This window comes from Pinus tabuliformis, chromosome 6 (assembly GCF_031772625.1).
Source record: "Pinus tabuliformis cultivar Carrire ecotype Pingquan chromosome 6, CPIR1, whole genome shotgun sequence".
Lineage (NCBI taxonomy): Eukaryota > Viridiplantae > Streptophyta > Pinopsida > Pinales > Pinaceae > Pinus > Pinus tabuliformis.
Genome location: NC_142292.1, coordinates 1,354,023,571 through 1,354,029,570, shown reverse-complemented (window position 1 = coordinate 1,354,029,570; position 6,000 = coordinate 1,354,023,571).

Sequence of the window (6,000 nt, the reverse complement as noted above, 5' to 3'; positions counted from 1 at the left end):
TGTTAAATGCCCTCCTGCCTAATACAAAGAATTTATAGTTTATAACATATTTGTATTTAGACTATGGGGAAACATTACATTGGTCTATTTGATGCAATGGAAAAGAATCGTAAATATCAGCCCCATGAGGCACCCTTTCATGAAGAGCTTCCTATGCTACCATTGCCCAATGTTTACTACACTCTCAAAGATATTGTATTTGAGGTTGCAAACAATAAAGGAGGATTAATCTAGTCCATTCACCATCCAACACACATATTTGGCTTATCTCCTTGCAACTTGATGAATGTTTTAGGCATAATGTGTGTTTACACTACCATTTACAAACATGAGGGGTTGTCTTTCAAGTACTTAGGGAACAATATTTCATGGGAATAATTTATGGACGCATCTGACGCAAAATTGATTGCAGAAGAGGAGATTTGGGCTGCCACAGATCCTTATCTAAAGAACGAGCCCTTTGATTATGCTATCGAGACATGTATAAATTGAAAAGAATAATACTAGCACAAAAAATTGATCTGGAACCATTACCATATGAGGGTGAAGGGTTTAGGTTGGCTGAGGCAATGAATGATAAAGGTCTGGTCTGGGATGCAATTTTAAATGAATTCTCTTAGATTAAGCACCTGGGAAGGAGGTTGCACATGCATTTTTTTGAGTATATTGTTTGGTTGTAATACATTTAACGTTAATGTTTATTTTTCATTCAAATTTGGCTATAGTTAGATCACATAACATATCAAATTTTATTTCATCTATGCTCTTCTTTGATATGTGCTGTTATTTGAGTAGATTGTTTGGTTGTTTTACATTTAACATTAAGATTTATTTTTCATTCAAATTTGGCTATAGTTTTTTTTTGCTGGTGCAAGAGATGAACCTTCTATGGAATTAATTCAAAAATAACTTACATATATTACCTACACCCATGCAAAGAGTGGGACTAAGACTAAGGCGAAGTCTACCAATGGTACGGATTTATACCCCTAGACCAAAGGACTACAGACTTTGAAAGAAAAACAACACATGATGAGAAACTAAGAGCATATCAAATAGTTGCTCGCAGTAGTTCTCATTAAAACCAATCCACAACTTAAACTAATTGTAGAGATGAGCGACAACCTGGCCCCACAAACAAGCCCGAGAAATCCCAACTGTTGATCGCAGTCAATAGATTTGACGGTGGAAAAGCATATTGCACGACCCCACATTCTTCTATTTAACGTGCGATAATGGCGATTTTCCATACAGTCCTTCTGTCACGTGTTAATCGTTGTATGGGATCGCTGTAAAATGGTTGAAACCGCATCCCACTCACGGGGCTTGTGATCACTCCAAAACTGCTTAGGAAACAACTTGGCCCCACAAACAAGCCCGTGAAATCCCAACCATTGATCTCTGTCAACAGATCTGACGGCGGAAAAGAGTATCACACGACCCCACATGCCGCTATTTAACTTGCAATCACGACGGTTTTCCATACAGTCCCTCTGCCATGTGTTAATCGCTGTATGGGATCACTGCAAATTGGTTGAAACTACTTCCCACTCTCGAGGCTTCCGATTACTCCAAAACTGCTTAGGAAATGGAATACCTTTCGAAGGCGATAGGATACGGAAATCGGGGGTGCCAAAAGCAGCCTACTCCCGTCCACATGTTAAATCAGCTTTGCCAAAGATATTGTAAAAGGAGGTCTTTGCTAGCTTGTCTGAAACCCTTGGAAACAAGCCATTCACTATGCAGCCACTAAATCTCTGAATGAGTTTGCTGCTCCAAACTTTGTACCGCTATAGCTCTCTGTTCACTGTAAAACTAAAAAAGAACACTCCTCTGTTCATATCACTTCAGGATTGTTAGTACTACCCTCCATGGTCCTACTTCTAAACAATAGCCAATCTTCCTCGGCTTGATCATGGCATTTCGCCTTGAGACTTATTTGGGTTAGCTCATGCCATTTTGTTGCAAAATTTTCCTCTGTGCAATTCACTCCTTGATTGGCCAGGAGATCCGCCAGCTTATTGGCCGTTCTTCGAACATGTTTAAAAGTGATAGTACGGAGGCTTTGGAGGTGTTTGTGGATTCGTTGAAAGATCAAAATGAGCCTCCAATTCTTTGAGACCTTTTCCGGAGCCATACCCCAGCTTATTTTCTTGGCCGAGTTAATAATTAACTCAGAATCAACTTCAACAATCACATTGTGTTGATTATCATAAAGCAAGAATTCTAAACAATGTTCCATAGCTAGAATTTCTACCATATTGTTGGTGGCCTTTCCAAGATGACCATGGAAAATAAACAGGATGTTCCCTTTTTCATCCCTTAAAACTCTGCCATGACCCATTGTGCCTGGGTTCCCCTTTGAGGCTCCGTCAATGTTGAACTTCAGAAAACCCTTGGGGGGAGGTTGCCAAAAATCAAGCTCAGATTCTTTAAAGAGATTCTTCCCGCTTAGGCTTTGAGGAATAAAACTTTGTAAACCTAGCTGGAAGAGAATCCTCCACTCAGAAGCCGAGGGAGGATCGTCAGGGAGATTTCGGACAATAGAACCCATAGTCTCTTGTATCTGTCTTAGGATTTGATCATAAAGGAAAAGGGGCGATCTTTTTTTCTCCTTGAAAATCCTGTTGTTCCTTTCTTTCCAAGTGTTCCAGATGATGAAGCCTGGTGTTAGAACCCAGGCAATGCTAAGAACTTCGTTATTCATAAAATTTCTTCTCCACTTGCTTAGGGTGTTGATGATGCTTCCCTGGTCTCTGTCCGACTGCTGGAAAATGGAGGCAAAGGAATCCCACAGCTTGGAGGAAAAGGAGCAATTGTTGAGAAGATGCTCCATTGTTTCCTCTTGCACTTCACAGAGCTGGCACCTGGAAGGCCCCAGGACACCTCGTTTCCTGATATTGTCCCATGTCAAAATCTTCCTGTGTTGTACCAGCCACATGAAGAGTTTAATTTTCATCCAACCTTGTTGTCTCCAAAGTCTTTGCCATGCTTTATCCGGAGCCTGTGAAGCTAAACCAAGGAGAATATTTTTAGCCTCCTTAAGATTAAAGGTGCCCTCATTGTTGTTGCCCCATCTAAGCTGGTCATTCCATTCTGAGACTAGAATTTTCCTTCGATCCAACTCTTGCATTAGTATTTCAGCTTTGTCCTTTAAAGATTTGTCATCTCTAAGATCTAGTTTCCTCCATTTTCTCCACTTTCTTGCCTCGTTGGTGTGATCCTAGAAATCCTTAACTTTGATTAATCTATTAGAATTTCTCTCTGCCTTAAGTTCCTTTAATTCTTTTTTCAAAAGAATGGGTTCCTGTTCCCATCTGTCCTCCCAAAACAAAGCTAAGTTTCCCTCTCTAATTTCCCATAAGCCTTTCTCTTGTACTAGACCTCTATTGTCCCAGGCCTTGTTCCATATGTGAGATCCCTTGACATTACCATCCATTCTTATATGATCCTCACTAGGCCATGAATTGGCATATTTTTCTTTCCAAATTGTAGCCCATTGAGCCTTTGGTTCTTTTAGCCAAGGCCACCATAATTTAGCCCCTAGAGATTTGCTTAAAGTTTCAGGATCATCTAATCCTAGGCCTCCATGATTTCTAGGTTTACAGATTTTTTCCCAGGCTACCAAGGCCCATTTTTTCTTTTTTTCCCCTTTCCCCAAAGAAAGTTTCTTTGTATGTTTCTGATAAGCTGCAAAACTCCTTTAGGAGTTGGGAGGGCAGATAGCATAAAAATTGGGATTGCTTGTAGAACCGCCTTTGTGAGCACTAATCTGCCAGCCAGGTTTAGGGACCTTATCGTCCACTTTCTGATTTTGTCTTGCAATTTGTTGATAACCGGCTCCCAGATGCTTTTGTGTAGAGGTTTAGCAGTTAGAGGAATCCCCAAATATTTTGAGGGAAGAGAATCTCTTTGAAAACCCAGAATTTTAGCAATGTTCTTTTGAATGGCAACATTAGTATTGAAGAAAAAAATCTTGGATTTGGTAAGATTAACTTCCATACCTGAAGCCGTGGCAAATTCATTGAGAATCTGTTTGAAAGCATGAGCTTCTTTGACTATGGGGATTCCTTGCAGCATGGTGTCATCCACAAACTGTTGATGAGTCCAAGCTTGACCTCTGTCAGAGAGTTGGAGACCTTTGATCTTGCCAACTTCTTTGGCATGATTGATAGACCGACCTAGTCCTTCCATCATGAGGATGAAGAGAAAGGGAGAGAGTGGGTCCCCCTGTCTGAGGCCTCTAGAGGGAAGAAAAGTTTCAGAGGGAGATCCATTGACCAAAATAGAAAAACTTGAGGAGGAAACCAGGGCCAAGATCCATCTTACCCAGTTGTGATCAAACCCAAAAGCTATGAGTATTTTCCTGATATAAGTCCAGCTTATTTTATCATAGGCCTTAGCAATGTCCAATTGCATGATCATACCAGCTTTTCGGTTGATAGTCAGAGAATGAACCACCTCGTGAGCTTGAATGATATTGTTAAGAATTTGCCTTCCTTCCACATAACCAGCTTGTTCCACCAAAATTAGGGAAGGGAGGAGAGGTTTGAGACTATTAGCCACCACTTTTGATATTATCTTGTAGACCACATTACATAAAGCTATTGGTCTAAACTTGCCAGGAGTCTGAGCGGTCTCTTGCTTGGGGATAAGTGCAATGTAAGAAGCGTTCAGAGCTTTCAGAATGACTTTATTCATCCTAGAATCTTTTACCACATTCAGATATCCTGTTTAACTGTACTCCAGCAGGCCTTGAAGAAATCAACGTTGAAACCATCTGGGCCCGGTGCTTTACCATTTTGCATTTCTTTGAGAACTTCGCTGACTTCATCCGTGGTAACTGGCTTGTTGAGGTTGAAATTATCATCACTGGTCACCAGCCTAGGAATGTGCCTTGTGAAGTTTCTGATGGAGTTCTCTCTGTCATAACAAGTTTCTTTGGCAATACCTTGAAAGCGCTTGACCAGAGCTTTTTCTATTTCAGCATGAGAGTTGTGAAGAATGCCATTCTCATCCTTAATCACTGAGATTTTGTTGTGAACCCTATTCGCCATTGTGGATCTATGGAATAAACTAGTGTTTCTTTCTCCCTCTCTGAGCCATTGAACCCTCGATTTTTGCCTCAAAAATATTTCCTCTTGTTTGCATAGTTCCTCCCATTCTTGATGGTATTTGGTGGCCTGAACATTTCTGGTTTCATCAAAGCCATCTGTGATAAGGACTTGGTTGAGTTCCTGCATTTTACCCTCTATTGCTTTTTTAGCTACAAAAATGTTGCCATATTCATTCTTGTTCCATTCATTGAGCCTAAGGTTGATGTGTTTTAGTCTTTTTTGAAGAAGGAACATTCTGGTGCCCTGAATGTTCAAATCTTCTGACCACCATTTAGCAATATTACTGTTGAAATCTGGATGATAAATCTAGATGTTTTCAAATCGAAAAGGTCTATTCCTTGGAGTACCGATACTCTGCACCTCCAGAAGGATTGGCCAGTGGTCAGATCCTCCAAAGGGTAGGATTCATGCTGAAATTTCCTTATTATAGAGCATAAGGTCTTCAGATATCATGAATCTGTCTAATTTTGAAGCCGCCTGAGATTCCCCTCCTCTTTTGTTGTTCCAAGTGAACATTCCATTACTAGTTACAATGTCTACTAATTTCATAATATCTGTAAAAGACCGAAACTTCAAAGAGTCGTTACTTTGAACTCTAGTTCCACCTTTCTTCTGTGAAAGCAATTTAATCATGTTAAAATCCCCTCCTAGTATCCATGGCATGCCTGCATGTCTGTCCCTCAGTTCCTCCAGAGAATCAAGAAATTTTAGTTTTCCTTCCAGTCTTTGGGGTCCATACACATTAGTGATTAGGTATGTTTCATTAACTCCTACAGGCTGGATGACCACAGAAAGATAATCTCGAGATGCCTCATCATCTAAAATTTCTATTTTCTTAGGATTCCAAAGGGTGAGTATACCTCCTGCAGTGTTCTTCGCTTTG